This window comes from Scaptodrosophila lebanonensis, unplaced genomic scaffold (genome assembly GCF_003285725.1).
Source record: "Scaptodrosophila lebanonensis strain 11010-0011.00,11010-0021.00 unplaced genomic scaffold, SlebRS2 tig00000232-arrow-arrow-pilon, whole genome shotgun sequence".
Taxonomy (NCBI): Eukaryota; Metazoa; Arthropoda; class Insecta; order Diptera; family Drosophilidae; genus Scaptodrosophila; species Scaptodrosophila lebanonensis.
In genome coordinates this window covers 264,021-283,197 of record NW_022060622.1, presented here as the reverse complement: position 1 = coordinate 283,197, position 19,177 = coordinate 264,021, and positions in this window count along the sequence as shown.

The following is a 19,177-nucleotide window of genomic DNA, read 5'->3' as shown; positions in this document are numbered from 1 at the left end:
CATTTCAAGGACAAGAGCATTTCGAGTCAAGTGAAATACCCTGTACCCAGACAAACTTTCGGCACTGAGTTATATGGGCCCGTACTAAGAGCCAAAAGAAGAAGGAGAGCGAACTTGATGCTGCCGTTGGTGAGCCTAGGTCTAGAGTGAAATTGTGTCGCTAATAACTTTTTTTAGAATTTACCGATTTGGAGTAAGTGTAAAACACAAGTTTGATAAATATGCGGTCAGCCGTTTCTGAAATCCTGGCGTTTATCAAGACGGACAGGCAGATGGGCAGACAGACGGACATGTCTAGATCGATTTGCTTTATTATGCGGATTAAAAATATATATACTTTATGGGGTCGGAGATGCCTCCTTCTACCTGTTAAACACTTTGCACAAACCTAATATATGCTTTTTATTGTACTGCTAAATAGTATAAAAATGTATACCTATGAGGCTGTTGTACCCAAGCGAGAACACTCAATTTTGACTTCACCTAGTGTAATGAAAAAATTTTTTTTTACATAAAATTCTTTCAAATTTGAAAAATGTAGGGGGTTTACTATGCAAATAAAGTACTTGCTTTTTATTATACCGATCCACATGCTTCACATTCAATACAAATCACACTCATATGCTCAAAATGCGAAAATTGATCGCAAATATTGCGTGCGCAAGAAACGATGAGAAGAGTTGCCAAAATCAATGTGATGATTAGTGAAGCAAAGACCAAGTACTGCAAACACCGCATATGAAAACCGAAGCGAAGCAAAGACCAAGTACAACGCATGTGTATAACGGCGTTTTTCTTATTTTTGCTCATTATGTACGGCAAATTATGAAGTAAATAATTTATTTTAATTGTGTGAACATCTACAAGGTGTGTTCCAAAGTAAACAGGACTTTAAAAAAAAAAACAGAACAAATGGTTTTTCGGCAAAATCAATTTATTTTATTCAAAATAGTCTCCTTCTGCTTCAATACAGCTTTTTACACGATCCAAAAGCATGTCGAACGAGTGTTTTAGCTCGTTGGCCGGTATGGCCGCCACTATGCCGGTGCAAGCCTTTTGAATGGCCTCTACGTCTGCATAACGCTTTCCTTTAATGGGAAAATACATTTTTCCGAAAAGGTAGAAGTCGCACGGTGCCATATAAGGTGAATACGGCGAGTGGTTAATGGCTAAAATGTGATTTTTGGACAAATAATCGGTCACAAGCGTCGATCGATTCTGAGCAATTTTTGGTCGTCAGTCAATTTGTGCGGAACAAACCGTGCACACACCTTTCGTAAGCCCAAATGTTCGGTCAAAGTGCGATAAATCGATGTTTTGGAGATGTTCAATTCCATTTCCATCAATTGCAATGATGATTTCGGCTGATTTTTGATGAATTCACGCACAGTTTCGATGGAATTTTCGGTAATCACGAATTTTGATTGGCCCACATGTTGATCGTCATTTATGTCCTCACGACCACTTTGATTGAAACCGTTGAAACCACTCGTGCACTCTGCTACGGGATAGGCAATCATCGCCATACACTTGTTCCATCAATTGAAACGTTTCGGTAAAAGTTTTAGCAATTTTAAAACAAAATTTAATGTTGGCTCTTTGTTCGAAACTCATTTTCGCACCGATAACACAAACATACTGACACTTAAAACGCAAAAACTTCTCTTCAAATCGATGAAATGTCATGAAATTCTCACTGGACAATCGATAAAGATAGCAGATTCTAACGCACCAGTCGATATATAGATAGCGCCACCAGGAGCGCTAGATTCAAAAAGTCCTGTTTACTTTGGAATGCACCTAGTATTTTTACTTTGCATTGTTTATGTTTTAGCAATATGTACAGACAAATGAAATTATTAGTACATATGTACATACATACATGTATGTACTTGTGTATTAGTACATATGTATACACGTATTAGTACATAAGCACATACATATTAGTACATACATACATATAACTAGATATGTACATACATATTAGTACATACATACATATGTACATGCACTGAATATGCGAGGTGAATATGCGAGGTCAACACCGCAAATCATACTTAAGTACAAGTACTACAGGCAACGCAGCTGAATTGATCGTGCAGAGCGAACACTCAAAACGTCTGAGTAAAAAAAATTGAATTATTGTTGCGGTGCACCGCTGCAGTTCTCTGATGTGTACATTAGTCCGAAAAAACTTTGTAAATTCCTTTAAATTGAACATTTTTGTTCTTGCTTATGCTTGCTAATATTTAAAAAGCTTATGATTAGGCACGGTCGAAATCAATAAGCCACTCAAATTCTATCGTTTAAATACAGTAACATATGGTTCTGGTTCGGCACCTTTTCTGGCAATTCTTTGCTTAAAGTACCTTAGTGAGCTACATGCTATATCGCATCCTTTAGCATCAAAGTCCCTTGCTAGCAATTTCTATGTAGATGATCTGCTGCCTGCTTAGCTGTGAAAGAATTGTGAATGCTACGAAATGAGCTAGTTTCAGTACTACAATCGTTCTGTTTCTGAGTATCAAATTGTGAAAAGTTCTGACGAAATGTTGATCGTCCACCAGAAGGATACGAAGATGTTGGGGCTCATATGGAAGACGTGAAAACGCTTTTAAATACTTAATTTGGCGCCCCAGCCACTCTTGAAATTGAATTGAATTTTTACCTGCGATTATTCAGTGCATCTGCATAGTTCACTGCTTGTATTAAGTACACAAGGTGCTTATATTTATTCTTATTTGATTGTTGCGACAGGAGAACCCTTTTAGTTTTGACCACTGGCATATTTTCGTGACCACCCTGGACCCTGAACCACCTAATACGCCTTAAAAATACAAGGTTTTACTCTACGTACGTGATAATATATATTTATATATAATGCAAAAATCCTTATTTTAATAAACGCCAAGTGCCCTCTAGCGAAACTGAACCTAGGCAAGAATCAGTACAACCGATGGACGTAGCCCCGTCATAATGAATACCGTTAGAATGCCGAAACTGTAATAATCAGTGACCAGGTCGACAAGAAAGCGACCAAGGCTCACCTACAAAAACCAAGAACAGGGACAAGCAGCGGTTTCAGTTCCGAAGCAGCAAATAAGAACGAAGCTCCGCACACACTAATAGAAACAAGTAAAAAAGCTAAACTCGGGTGTCCCGATTTTGAAATACTCTGTACATATGTTTACAATAGTTATAGAAAATAAAAAAAAATTAAGAAAATTTTACCTCTCGATTACCTCGATTTTACCTCTTTTGGTATTCGAACTCACGTAAAGGGTGTATAATTGCACATATATAAAGCAATTGCGTCTATGTGAGTGTATGTATGTTTTTTGTACAGAGTTGAGAGTAAAGGTAAGGATAAAGATATTAAGAAGTTAATGGACGAATCTGAATCCGGGCGGTACGGCCGTGGAGCATTGCTTCACCCGGGCGTTGATTCGTTCATAACTGTCCTCGTTGGCGTTCGCGCTCCAGTCTGCGAAGCTCACCCATAACGATGAACGCGAAGTCGCAGGCAGCGTACCAGAAGCGCTCGTCCGCTACCATGCTGTTGGTAAAGTTTGCAGCTGATACCGGTTCCCCTCATACGCTATTAAGGTGACTTCTTGCCCTCTCATATCTAGGGCACACGAAGGTGACATGATGGGGGTCCTCAACTACTCCTCGCCCGCAGAAGGTGCACTCGGCGCCGTCATCGTGACCAAATCGAAAAAGGTAGTTGCGGAAGCAACCGTGGCCACTTAGCATTTGCGTGAGATGGAACGTCACGAATCCATGTTTCCTTCCGACCCATGCCGCAATATTCGGAATTAGCTGGTGCGTCCAGCGGCCCTTGGAGGAGACGTTCCACCGCTCTTGCCATGCCTCGAGGCTATGCTGCCTTGCGCTTGCTCGCAGAGCCCTGCGCTGTGGGGGCGTCGCTGTGTCGTTGGCTCTATATAGCATGCTGGCTTCACTTGCGAGCAGGTCAATAGGTACCATACCCGCAATTACTAGGACAGCGTCGTCTGATACAGTCCTATAAGCACAGCACACCCGCAAAGCGCCTAGACGATATGCTGCTACCATAGGTTTTATGTAGCTCTTGGTGTTCGTGGCTTGGCTCCAGACGGGGGCTCCATACAACATGATCGCCCGTGTGACCCCGCTGAGCAGTAATCTGCTCCCTTGCCTTGGCCCGCGGGTGTTCAACATAATACGCGCCAGTGCTCTCGATGCTGTGGCTGCCTTCTTCCTTGCATAGGCGAGGTGTTCCCGGAAGCACAACCTGGTATCCAGCATCACTCCCAGATACATGATCGCTCGCTTTGACGCCAAAACCGCGTTCCCAACAGTGACGTGTGCAATCTCGACAGCCTTGCGGCTGCTGATTAGTACAGCCTCGGATTTTTGTGGAGCCAGTTCTAACCCAGTTGCGTTAATCCAATTATTAATCTTTCCGGTGGCCGCGTTACATATCCGTTCTACAGCCGACAAGTACTTAGCAACCCCCACTATAGCTACGTCATCTGCGAAGCCGATTACCTCCGTGCCAGGTGGTAGCTCCAATCGTAGAACACCGTCGTACATAATATTCCACAAAAGTGGCCCAAGAACTGAGCCTTGGGGTACTCCTGCGGAAATATTATGGGTTCTCGAGTCGGATGTAGTCTCATATGGCAGCACCCGGTTGCTAAAGTAGCTGCGAATGCACTGGTTAAGATACGCAGGGATGCCGCGCGCTGCCAGAGCATTGAGGATGGAGCCCCAATTGGCTGTGTTGAAGGCGTTCTTCACATCCAACGTGACGACCAGGCAGTATTCTGGGTTCCACCCTTCCAGCGCGTTCCCGCGATCGCATTCGATGCTATGTCGACCACTTTTCTGATGGCATCAAGCGTGGATTTTGCTCTCCGAAATCCGTACTGGTTAGGGGACAGCCCGCCCGCCTTGTTCACTGCAGTCTCCAATCTCGTGCAAACTAGTTTCTCCAGGACCTTACCCACCGTACTCAGTAAGCAGATTGGCCTATATGAGGAGGGCTCGCCGGGCGGTTTGCCTGGTTTAGGGAGAAGTACCAGGCTCTGGATTTTCCAACAGATCCAAAAGATTCCTCTATTCATACAGGATTCAAATAGTTCCGCGAAAGCGTGGGCATGCATCGCTAGTGCCAATTTAAGCGCTCGATTTGGTATTGCGTCTGGACCTGGTGCCTTCTTATCCTTCAATGAATTCGTTATTGTCAGTATCTCTGTTGCTGATACCGTGGTTGACGCGAGTGGTAAGGGTCCCACGTTGCCTGAATCTTCCGTTTGCGGCGTTGCTGGAAATAGCACTCCAACTATCCAAGATAGTGCATATGGGGAGGATGGTACATCGAGTCTTCCTGCATTGATGCGCTTCACCACTGACTTGTACGCCTTGCCCCAAGGGTCATGGTCTGCCGAGTCGCATAGCTCGAGGAAGCAGTTCCTTTTGCTAGCCCGAATAGCTCGCTTCAGGGCTCTTCTGCAGTCGCGATCCTCTGCTTGTTGGTGAGAAAACGCCTGTGTGCTTCCTAGTCTTTGGGAAGTTCGCCTGGCTCGGTTGCATGCCCCTCGCAGCTGCGCGATTTCCTCGTTCCACCAGAAGACTAGATCGTGATGTCGTGAGTTTTGTCTCCTTTTCGACATGCTGGCATAGCATGCAGCCTGCAGTTGGGTCACAGCTTCCTGTGCCATGCTTTGAGGATTGCCGGTCAGCCTTAAGTTGGGAAGGGCTTCCGAAAAGGCCCTAGGGCTGAATGTATCCATGCGATACGTGAACTTGGAGCGAAGACTATTGCGTTGGTTGTTGGCTCTTTCGCCTATTGTGCACAGTATTGCTTCGTAATCGTTGGCTATGTAAAAATCAGCAATTGACCACGTCGCTGAGTTGAATAGTGACAAGCTTACAAAAGTAAGGTCGATAATGGAACTCGAGGCGGCTCTGTTAAAAGTGGGCTGCGTGCCTGTGTTCAGTAGTGATATTTCAAGGCTTGCGAATGTCTCCAGCAGGATTCGGCCACGGTCGTTTGTGGCGGAGCTACCCCATTCAACGGCCCATGCGCTGAAGTCACCGGCCACGATAACGTTCCTGCGATTATCTGCGTCGACTACTTTGGCCCGCACGAAAGCCCTACATGCCCTAGTGTGTTCCAGCTGTGTCCCACGTTGGCCGCATAGCCATAGTGCGGCTTTCCCAGAATGATCAGAAGCCCATCTGGAATCTGTCCGTGCTTTGTATGGCTCGCTCAGGATGGCCAAGTCGAACGAGTGCTCTTCGATCGTTTTTTGCAGCAGATCTTGCGCCGCACTACAGTGGTTTAAGTTGAGTTGGATGGCCCTCAACTTCTCGCTTGACGTACAGCTTCTTTGAACGCCGGGCATTTGAAGCTACCAGTGGCGTGATCTAAGTTCTTTAGGCCTTTCCTGCCGCATAGAGCACATTTTCGGTCTTTTGTGCAAGTTCTAGACACACGTCCTTACTCACCGCACTTAAAGCAGTTGCCCTTCATATCCTCAGTGCTCTTGCATCTCGCTGCCGTGTGGCCATAATCTAAGCATTTGAAGCACCGTATGGATCTTACCTAGGTGGAGGAGCGACCTTGCCTTGTCAGCTGGCAAGGATACAACCGCAATCTGCTGCCCTCCGCGCGTCTTGCGAAGAGACTTTACTGCTTCGGTTTCTAGTTTGGCCATTTCCATTATGTTTACTACTGCTGCGCAAATCTCCTCCTTTGATGTTGGGTCATCCAGGTCTCGGATTTCTACCTTGACTTGCTCCGACAAGGCTTTCACTTCGGCAATCCCATGTAATGCCTTCTCCACCGCTGCTTGCAGTTCGCCTTCGCCGTGAGACGTGGATCTACTCAGCTGTAACAGCAGGCTACCGTTCTCTGTCTTCCGGATGATTTTTACATCCCCACGCATGGTCTGTAGTGTTGGGTCAGACTTGACTGCTTTAAGAAGGTTTGCGAATTTGCATTCGCCTACTCTTTTGGCAATTATGGCGTCAGGCTTGCTTCGTTTCCTTTGCCCACGTCTTTGGACCTTGGACCTTGGTCCAGGCAGCCTTCTCAGCGCTGCCGCGCTCCATTATTTGTTGGCTCTCTCCGCTCTGTTGTGGTAGCGTCGGCCCCAGCGGTGCGGTGACGGGATTCTGGTTACGAGTTGTCGACTTCTTCGGTGGGGTACCTCTTAGGTTGCTCTTTGGGTCTCTTGGTCTTTTTGGGGTGCCCACTTGGGGGCGCTGCTTAGGGAGCGGTGTCGTTTGAGTACACTGATTGGTGCGCTCTGTGTTGGTGCACAGTCTTAATGCCATCGTTTGAAGGGCAGTTTGGCCAGCTCATCTTTAACCAACTGGTTAATATGTCTCTGACCTCCGTTTATAAGGGCCAACAAGCCTTCCACCGTTGAGCCGATGCCCTGTAAGGCTTCTTCAATCCTCTGGGGGTCCTTTTCCCGTGGGCTCTGGGGTGATTCTGGCAGCGCCGCAATTGGCAATGCTGCCGCTTTTGGTGGTGAGCTTGCTTTTCTTCTTCCATATCTGCTGCGGTTGTTTTTTTAAAGGTATTCATTTTAATTGGGTCCCAACTCGAGTTCGTTATTACTGTTCGTGCGTGTAGTTACCTTAATGATCTCGTGGGTGTCTTTCCATGAGTGAGGCCCACGCGAGGGTTGACTTTGCTCCTTATGGGAAACAAAGTTCAGAGCCAGATCGGTACTAGTCAGGAATATGCATCTGAGCCTACACAGCCAAATAAATGGCGACGAACCGCAAGCGTTACTCAAGGCCTGCCATGGTTTTATTGGGACGGGGGCAATGGTGACATTAGCCTGCGAGCCATTTCGGTAGGGTGTCAATCAGGTCGCAGAATATCAACATCGTCAGCTCGAAACGTAAAGATAGTAAGGGGCTTCCAGTACGGTACTACGGAGAGAGTGCGATGTGAGTGCGGAAACATAAATATCGAAGGAGTAGGATCCCTCGTTGGCCATAAGATTTCTCTCAGCGGGATGGGGGATATGCCACCCCTACTCGGCTGCCAGAGCCCCGTTTTCATCTATTGGGCACACCCCCGAGGCGGCAGGGGTTGGCTCGGCCAGATCCGTGGACTGGGTACCCGTTGCAACTCCATTCCGTTGATCTGAAGACCAACGTTTTATGTTTGTGGCTCGCTATGCGTTATAAGTTGATACGCTATTTCCATTGGGGACAGCGTAAGAACAGCATTAAATCATCAAAGAATTAAAGGATAGCATATCTAGTAAACATAGAGAATCTTGCATCATCGCTTGCAGTCATAAGTGCGGCTACTAGATTTAATTTCAACGGCGCGCCAGTTAGAAAATTTTATAAATTTAAAATTGTGTAAGCTGGTCACCCTATTCGATAGAACCACTGTTCGCGGAGCTGGAACTGAGGTTCGCGGCCGTTCCGTTGGAAGTTCCGCAGGGAACCACCTGTAGACTGACTCCAATCCGAACTGAATCAGTTCCCATATGATAGCGACCACATGATTAATCTGTTAAACAATTGGCCGCGCTTCATCACACAATTTACAATTAATAAGTTAGGATGGATACGGAGACAACAAGAAATTGCCACTGCTCCGAATGGAGGGGAAAAAGACACCACGGCGGCAGCGCCAGCAACGTGGGAGGGAGCCATCTAACGCATAACAGCGGACAACTTCGAGTGTTTTCTCCGGCTGGAGAACAACAACAAAAGCAGAACAACAACAAGAACAGAAGCGCTCGCGTCATTTTGAGCGCCAACAGCTTTGTTCTGATGGAGCACCTTCGTGGACTTCTACGTGAGTACATTGCCACTGTTAGGTTGAAATACACAGCCCTCGCCTTCCGTATTGTAGGGGTGCCAGTCCGCACGTTGGTCTGTAGGGGCCGACGCGACCCTCTTGTACTACAAAATGCATGCATCTTACCGGAGACTATCGCCTCGCCAAAACTGGCTGGCCTAGAGTGCGACTGTTCCAATACGCGCACACCATCCATCTATCGAGATATGACGACCTACGCGGCCCGACTGCCCCAGTCTACGACTCCACTTGACGTGGTGCGAGTCACCAACTGCAGCTGGTAAGTCGCTGATTGGCATTGATACTCTTCATCGGTTCCGAGACCGAACGCCGCAATTCCACCAAGTACATGTGTGCAGCACGAGTACTGGTCGCTATATGCATACTTTGTAATTTTTTTGGTCCCATTTTCCCGGGGAAATAACATATTACGATAAGTAGTAAAATCTTATTCTAATACAGTTATTTAATTTATTACAATTAAATATATTTTTTTTTTACGGCCCTAACTGTTATTGCTGGGTGGGGAGGTCTCTTCACCGGAGTCGTGTATGGCTAGCCTGACAAGTTAAATTCTGTGCAAGTCTGTTCGGATGATTCCGAAGCTTAAGCTGGTACTTTGCTTTCACCTTGGCGATTTCATCTTTAGCAGATCCCACATTTAAATCTTCGCGGATATTATCACTTCTTATGTACCTGGGTGCCCCAGTGATGGTTCTCAGTATCCTCAATTGAGCTCTCTCGATTAACTCTAAATTACTAATGGAAGCGTTTCCCCATAATTCAGAGCCATATGTCCAAATTGGTTTGAGAACAGCATTGTACAAGGGTACTTTGTACTCCAGTTTTAGTCGTGAACGGAGGTTTATCAGCCAATGTAGATTAATAGCTTTTAGTTTTAGTTGATCTCTCTTCTTTTTGATGTGCTCAGGCCAAGTAAGCCGTCTATCCAAATGGACACCAAGGTATGGTTTCTTGTGGAATATTGATGTTGCTTAGCGACAATGGAGGGCAGGTTTGTTTGTTTAGGGTAAAGGTGACATGTTTGCACTTTTGCTCGTTTACATGTATGCGCCAGTCTGCTAGCCATTCTTGTGTGGCCACGAGGTGAGATGATAAAAGTTCTGTAGCTCTTTTTGGGCACTTGGAGCGACTTAGGATGGCAGTATCATCAGCAAATGTCGAAATTGTTGTAGGACTGCTTGTCGGTATATCTGCTGTGTATATAATATACAGTGTTGGTCCAAGCACGCTCCCTTGGGGTACGCCAGCTTCAATTGGATGGTATTCGGAGAGGAAATCTTTGCATCTAACTGCGAAACTTCTTTGCTGTAGGTATGACTCCAGTATTTTGTGGATGTTCTGTGGAAGTAATCTTTTGATTTTGTGAATAAAGCCATCCAGCCAAACGCGGTCGAAGGCTTGGGCGACATCCAGAAAAACAGCGGAGCAATACTCTCGTTTTTCAAATGCATTTCGTATCTCAGAGGTTATTCGGTTGACTTGTTCAATTGTTCCATGTTTTTCGCGAAAACCAAATTGGTGCAATGGGATTGCACTGTTGGTATGTAGGTGCTGTTTGATGCGATTCAGGATCAGTTTTTCGAATATCTTTGATAGACACGGCCTTTTCTTCGTTGCTGCGAGCCCACTTTCCTCTTTGTGTACGTAATGGTGATTCACTTTCGATTGGTGGACATACGCCTGATTTAGCTTTCCACAATGGGAATCGTTTGCTGTTTGGGGAGAGTTGTTCCATATAATCCATTTGAGCTCGGTGTTTTTCATCTTCTAGGGCTTTTCGTAGTAGATGGTTGGCCATTTTTAACCGCTCCTTCGATTCAGGTGATCTGTGGGCTTGCCACTCTCTTATTGCGAAGCAGCTCTTCAACGTGCCTGGGGACACGGCTGCATTTGTGAAGTTTATTAGCTGTAGTTATTGGAGTCGAATGTTTTGCCGCCAGTGACATTACAGACACTAATGCTTCAACTGAGGTATCTATGTCATTTTTACAATAAATGCTAGGGCAGTCATCAATATGGGAACTTACGTACTTCCTGTATTTAAGCCAATCTGTTTTTCTAGAAGTTAGAAAATGTGGGCGTTCCAATAACTGTGGATGGTCACAAAGGTGCAGAAGGATCGGCGAGTGATCCGATGATAGGTCTGATAAGTGCTCCACACGAATCTGAGCCTGTGACACTCTTCTTGTAACAGCAAAATCTATCAAGTCGGGTTGCTTCTTTGGATCTGTGGGCCAATATGTAGGCCAGCCTGGAGAAATAAAATCAAGCTTGTTTCTTGGTGTTATTATGGCATTATATAGTTGTCTTCCTTTCGGGGTGATGAGGTGATGAGGTGTTTGGCATTGTAGTCACCAGCTGCTATAAACCGGTCACCTAACAGATCGAAGAATTTTACAAATTCTGCTTCAGAAACAGAGAAGCGCGGTGGGCAGTATACTGCGGATATGCTTAAGTAGCCGCTTTGAGTTTCGATTTGAATTGTTGTGGCCTGTAAATGAGTTGTAGCAAATGATGGCAGCGGATAGTGTCTGATGCGATGCTTTATAAGAATGCCAGTACCTCCATGAGCCTTACCATCGGGGTGGCTTGTCGCATAGAAGTTGAAGCCATTGAGATGAAAATAATTTTTGTTCGTTAGGTGAGTCTCTGATACAAGTATGAGCATGGCGTCAATGTGATGATGATCGAGGAACTGCAAGAGCTCGCATTTGTGCTGTGAAATGCCACTTGCATTCCAGAAACATATTTTTAGAGAGACCATTTAATTAGATTTCTGTTTGATAAGTAATTCCAGGAGGAGATTTTGATTGCGCATAATTTCCTGCATCGTTTGTTGTATTGCTACCATTGTATTGGTGAGAGTTGCCAGAATTGATTCAATTCCACTAGGCAATTGGGATGGATTCGCATTGGGCTGCTGAGCAGTCATTTCTGGCCTCCGTTGCGGTACCTGATGGTGCATTGTTCCTGCAGTGGTTTGTTGAAGTTCCGGTTTAGAAACTGAGGCATACGACTCGTTAGTGTTACTTAACGCCTGAGCAAAAGATACTCCTGAAATCGTAGTTGGTGGTATATACGGCAAGTTTTGTCGGATGACAGGGTTTCGAGCTGCGGTTTTTTGTTGGCTTATGCGACTTTTTAACTCTTTGTACACAGGGCAACCTCTATAGTTGACAGTATGGTTTCCCCCACAATTGCTACATTTCTTCGCCGATGGGTCCTCCTTATTTACGGGGCAGGGCTCAGAGGGGTGTACATCCCCGCAGGCAACGCAGACTGCACGTAGGGTACAATAGGTTTTTGTATGCCCATATTCCTGGCAGTTTGTGCATTGGACAGGTCCATTTCGCGTATGCGGTTCCTCAACTGTAATTCTATGGTGCAGTAGATATTGCAGCTTATAAATTTGGTGAACTTCGTTTTTACCTTAGGCATGCAGGTGTCAATTCTACCTTGAACATTGGTTGGGGAATTTTATTTTTGTTTATTATGTTCATGGCCATTTTGACTTCAAAGCCCTTATCTTTTAGTGCATCTTTTATCTCTTCGACTGGAACGGTTGGCTCTATTCCTTTGATGACCACTTGTAGTCCCTTGCTACTTTTAAGTTGGTACGTGTAGTAACTAATTTTTCATCGTTGAGGCACATAAATAGGTGGCGGCTTTAGTTGCTTGGCCTTTGGTGTTTCAACGCTATTTTCTTCGGCTTCGCTGAGAATCGCGAATCTGTTGTTTTTTAGCGCTTCATTTGGCACAGTGTTTTCCGATGTTTTTGTTGTTTTAGGTGCGTTGGTTTTTTTAGTTGATTGTCGACTTAACCTTCTTTTAATTTGGACATAGCGATCGAGCCCGGTCTGTATTAGCGTTCTGCTTGCGCTCTTCGTACTTTTCGGTTTAGAGAGGGGGAGCTGGTCGCACTGAGTTGACAATACCGGGCGCTGAGAGACTGCCGTTGTTGTTGTTGTAGTTGTCGTTGTTACAGTCGAAGACACAGTTGTAAGCGAAGACAATGTACTGGTCGTTGTTGTTATCAGAAGCTCGTTGGTAAGGCTGCAGGGGTCTGGGGACGGGCACTGGGCACTCCATGGCTCACTTTGCAATGTGCTGACTGAGCATATTATAGCGGACGAGAGAGAGCGTGCTCTCTCCGTGTCAATTTGCAGTGATACAGTTGTTTCAGGTACCGTTACCTCTGGTGAGCGTATGGTGAAGTATGCGTTGTTGGTACGAACAGCCGAAAGTCGACGGTCGTCTTGTTGTTGTTGCTGCTGAGCACGAGTTTTGCTCATTTTTTCTTTGGTGTTTACCGAGCTTGTGCTCTTACTCAACAGCATTGCGCTCTTACTCAACAGCATTGCTTTATTTTAAGCAATATTCCACCCTTTAACAGATAATTTATATGAGTAACACGAGCCCAGGTGCTCATGCGTACCCTAAGCGTCTTTTCGCGAATTAAATTGGTGTTAATTGCACTTTAAATTTGTTACACGACGGAGCGATAAAATAACACGTCCGACGTCGCTCAACATTCGATGATTTGTATAAATACATGCGTATTCACATAAGGCATCTTGGACTAAATTGGTAAAATAGGTCTTATAGTCTCCGAGATATAGGCGATTATACGAATGGAAAATCGGGAAAACCCCCATAGGGGGGTAGTGGGGAGGAAAATCAAAAAAAATAAAACAAACTCGTATAGTGTACACACATAAGGCATATTTGTGCAAAAGTTGGTGTCTCTATCTCTTATAGTCTCTGAGATACAGGTGTTCATACGGACGGACAGACGGACAGACAGACAGACAGGGCTTGACTCGTCTCGTCATGCTGATCAAGAATATGTATACTTTGTGGGGTCTGCCACGCCTCCTTCTGCCTGTTACATTTTTCAGCTCCCACTCCTGTACATTTCATGTACAGAGTATAAAGAGTTAAAAAATTTTTCAATATCTATCCTAAAAGGACAATTATTAAATCAATTGAAATACCTTAGATATTAAGTTTAGGCGTCCTGGAATGGGCAAGTAAAATCTTTTGAGACGTCTGTAATGCTCGTTGTTGTCGAGGTGATTTATGGCACGTTTTCGCAAGCTGAGAGGTGCTGGACGTGCCAATCCGCAAGCTGTTGGATAGTTTCTAATATTGTTGACATGGCCAGGACTGTGTGTATGGAAATGTTGCGCATGAAGCATGGTGTGCCGGATATTGTGCGTAAGACTTGGTCCGTAGGGCCAAATGGGGCTTAGCATCTAGGAGCTTATTGCTCAAACTCAGCTTGAAGCGTGGGCCCAGCAACCAGTAGACTTTGCCAAACTTTTTTGTTAAGCTGGAAAGATGGTAAGACGCCTATCGAAAGATAGGCCCAGGTACCTAACATGCAGGTGGTAGAGCATTGCCGAAAAGCGGGCATTCGTCACTGCGCAAGGTGAACGTCAGTTGGACGGACTTCTGACTGTTCACCACTATGTTCCAGACCAGCAGTCATGGCTCTATTGCATCTATTTATCTCTGAACCAATGCCGATTCTTCGCATTCTGACAAGGTCGAGGTTTCAGCCTTAAGTCCTGGCTCTATATACTGCCCTGCGGGACTCCAATTCTTACTGATGAGATACTTGATTCATTCTCACCTACTCTCTATGTTCAAAGTACGATCGGATGAAGAGTTGTGTGGGGAGCATTTGCTTTAATTTGAAAAGGTGCCATTTATGTCAACAGCTCCGTCGTCCAGATTGGCCACGTTTTTGGCGCACTGCGCCCGTTGCTGAAGTGCTTGAGTGCCGACAGCTGCCGCCACCGCGACATCCAGAAAAACAGCGGAGCAATACTCTCGTTTTTCAAATGCATTTCGTATCTCAGAGGTTATTCGGTTGACTTGTTCAATTGTTCCATGTTTTTCGCGAAAACCAAATTGGTGCAATGGGATTGCACTGTTGGTATGTAGGTGCTGTTTGATGCGATTCAGGATCAGTTTTTCGAATATCTTTGATAGACACGGCAGGAGACTGATAGGTCTATATGATGATGGCTGAGACTTGTTCTTTCCAGCTTTATGGATCATTTTGATGACCGATTTTCTCCATTGTTTAGGAAAATAGCCCCATTTCATCATGCTGTTGAAAATAATGGTGAGAAGATATAGTGCACAGCTCGGCAATTCGATGATCATTTTGGGGGAAATTAAATCGTGGACCGGCGCTTTTTTTTGCTTTGAAACTTGGTCCTTAATGACACTTGTAACTTCTCCAACTTGAAATACGATAGGCGTGGTAGCTTCAAGATAATTGGTTGGTGGGAGCACAAAGCTATTTGTTGCTGGATGTGGTTTGAAGACTTTTTCTAAATGGGCGGCAAATAGATTTGCCTTTTCTTCGTTGCTGCGAGCCCACTTTCCTCTTTGTGTACGTAATGGTGATTCACTTTCGATTGGTGGACATACGCCTGATTTAGCTTTCCACAATGGGAATCGTTTGCTGTTTGGGGAGAGTTGTTCCATATAATCCATTTGAGCTCGGTGTTTTTCATCTTCTAGGGCTTTTCGTAGTAGATGGTTGGCTATTTTTAACCGCTCCTTCGATTCAGGTGATCTGTGGGCTTGCCACTCTCTTATTGCGAAGCAGCTCTTCAACGTGCCTGGGGACACGGCTGCATTTGTGAAGTTTATTAGCTGTAGTTATTGGAGTCGAATGTTTTGCCGCCAGTGACATTACAGACACTAATGCTTCAACTGAGGTATCTATGTCATTTTTACAATAAATGCTAGGGCAGTCATCAATATGGGAACTTACGTACTTCCTGTATTTAAGCCAATCTGTTTTTCTAGAAGTTAGAAAATGTGGGCGTTCCAATAACTGTGGATGGTCACAAAGGTGCAGAAGGATCGGCGAGTGATCCGATGATAGGTCTGATAAGTGCTCCACACGAATCTGAGCCTGTGGCACTCTTCTTGTAACAGCAAAATCTATCAAGTCGGGTTGCTTCTTTGGATCTGTGGGCCAATATGTAGGCCAGCCTGGAGAAATAAAATCAAGCTTGTTTCTTGGTGTTATTATGGCGTTAAATGAGTTGTAGCAAATGATGGCAGCGGATAGTGTCTGATGCGATGCTTTATAAGAATGCCAGTACCTCCATGAGCCTTACCATCGGGGTGGCTTGTCGCATAGAAGTTGAAGCCATTGAGATGAAAATAATTTTTGTTCGTTAGGTGAGTCTCTGATACAAGTATGAGCATGGCGTCAATGTCGTGATGATCGAGGAACTGCAAGAGCTCGCATTTGTGCTGTGAAATGCCACTTGCATTCCAGAAACATATTTTTAGAGAGACCATTTAATTAGATTTCTGTTTGATAAGTAATTCCAGGAGGAGATTTTGATTGCGCATAATTTCCTGCATCGTTTGTTTTATTGCTACCATTGTATTGGTGAGAGTTGCCAGAATTGATTTAATTCCACTAGGCAATTGGGATGGATTCGCATTGGGCTGCTGAGCAGTCATTTCTGGCCTCCGTTGCGGTACCTGATGGTGCATTGTTCCTGCAGTGGTTTGTTGAAGTTTCGGTTTAGAAACTGAGGCATACGACTCGTTAGTGTTACTTAACGCCTGAGCAAAAGATACTCCTGAAATCGTAGTTGGTGGTATATACGGCAAGTTTTGTCGGATGACAGGGTTTCGAGCTGCGGTTTTTTGTTGGCTTATGCGACTTTTTAACTCTTTGTACACAGGGCAACCTCTATAGTTGGCAGTATGGTTTCCCCCACAATTGCTACATTTCTTCGCAGATGGGTCCTCCTTATTTACGGGGCAGGGCTCAGAGGGGTGTACATCCCCGCAGGCAACGCAGACTGCACGTAGGGTACAATAGGTTTTTTGTATGCCCATATTCCTGGCAGTTTGTGCATTGGACAGGTCCATTTCGCGTATGCGGTTCCTCAACTGTAATTCTACGGTGCAGTAGATATTGCAGCTTATAAATTTGGTGAACTTCGTTTTTACCTTAGGCATGCAGGTGTCAATTCTACCTTGAACATTGGTTGGGGAATTTTATTTTTGTTTATTATGTTCATGGCCATTTTGATTTCAAAGCCCTTATCTTTTAGTGCATCTTTTATCTCTTCGACTGGAACGGTTGGCTCTATTCCTTTGATGACCAATTGTAGTCCCTTGCTACTTTTAAGTTGGTACGTGTAGTAACTAATTTTTCATCGTTGAGGCACATAAATAGATGGCGGCTTTAGTTGCTTGGGCTTTGGTGTTTCAACGCTATTTTCTTCGGCTTCGCTGAGAATCGCGAATCTATTGTTTTTCAGCGCTTCATTTGGCACAGTGTTTTCCGATGTTTTTGTTGTTTTAGGTGCGTTGGTTTTTTTAGTTGATTGTCGACTTAACCTTCTTTTAATTTGGACATAGCGATCGAGCCCGGTCTATATTAGCGTTCTGCTTGCGCTCTTCGTACTTTTCGGTTTAGAGAGGGGGAGCTGGTCGCACTGAGTTGACAATACCGGGCGCTGAGAGACTGCCGTTGTTGTTGTTGTAGTTGTCGTTGTTACAGTCGAAGACACAGTTGTAAGCGAAGACAATGTACTGGTCGTTGTTGTTATCAGAACCTCGTTGGTAAGGCTGCAGGGGTCTGGGGACGGGCACTGGCCACTCCATGGCTCACTTTGCAATGTGCTGACTGAGCATATTATAGCGGACGAGAGAGAGCGTGCTCTCTCCGTGTCAATTTGCAGTGATACAGTTGTTTCAGGTGCCGTTACCTCTGGTGAGCGTATGGTGAAGTATGCGTTGTTGGTACGAACAGCCGAAAGTCGACGGTCGTCTTGTTGTTGTTGCTGCTGAGCACGAGTTTTGCTCATTTTTTCTTTGGTGTTTACCGAGCTTGTGCTCTTACTCAACAGCATTGCGCTCTTACTCAATAGCATTGCTTTATTTTAAGCAATATTCCACCCTTTAACAGATAATTTATATGGGTAACACGAGCCCAGGTGCTCATGCGTACCCTAAGCGTCTTTTCGCGAATTAAATTGGTGTTAATTGCACTTTAAATTTGTTACACGACGGAGCGATAAAATAACACGTCTGACGTCGCTCAACATTCGATGATTTGTATAAATACATGCGTATTCACATAAGGCATCTTGGACTAAATTGGTAAAATAGGTCTTATAGTCTCCGAGATATAGGCGATTATACGAATGGAAAATCGGGAAAACCCCCATAGGGGGGTAGTGGGGAGGAAAATCAAAAAAAATAAAACAAACTCGTATAGTGTACACACATAAGGCATATTTGTGCAAAAGTTGGTGTCTCTATCTCTTATAGTCTCTGAGATACAGGTGTTCATACGGACGGACAGACGGACAGACAGACAGACAGGGCTTGACTCGTCTCGTCATGCTGATCAAGAATATGTATACTTTGTGGGGTCTGCCACGCCTCCTTCTGCCTGTTACATTTTTCAGCTCCCACTCCTGTACATTTCATGTACAGAGTATAAAGAGTTAAAAAATTTTTCAATATCTATCCTAAAAGGACAATTATTAAATCAATTGAAATACCTTAGATATTAAGTTTAGGCGTCCCGGAATGGGCAAGTAAAATCTTTTGAGACGTCTGTAATGCTCGTTGTTGTCGAGGTGATTTATGGAAAAACGTTTTCGCAAGCTGAGAGGTGCTGGACGTGCCAATCCGCAAGCTGTTGGATAGTTTCTAATATTGTTGACATGGCCAGGACTGTGTGTATGCAAATGTTGCGCATGAAGCTTGGTGTGCCGGATATTGTGCGTAAGACTTGGTCCCGTAGGGCCAAATGGGGCTTAGCATCTAGGAGCTTATTGCTCAAACTCAGCTTGAAGCGTGGGCCCAGCAACCAGTAGACTTTGCCAAACTTTTTTGTTAAGCTGGAAAGATGGTAAGACGCCTATCGACTCCAATTCTTACTGATGAGATACTTGATTCATTCTCACCTACTCTCTATGTTCAAAGTACGATCGGATGAAGAGTTGTGTGGGGAGCATTTGCTTTAATTTGAAAAGGTGCCATTTATGTCAACAGCTCCGTCGTCCAGATTGGCCACGTTTTTGGCCCACTGCGCCCGTTGCTGAAGTGCTTGAGTGCCGACAGCTGCCGCCACCGCGACATCCAGAAAAACAGCGGAGCAATACTCTCGTTTTTCAAATGCATTTCGTATCTCAGAGGTTATTCGGTTGACTTGTTCAATTGTTCCATGTTTTTCGCGAAAACCAAATTGGTGCAATGGGATTGCACTGTTGGTATGTAGGTGCTGTTTGATGCGATTCAGGATCAGTTTTTCGAATATCT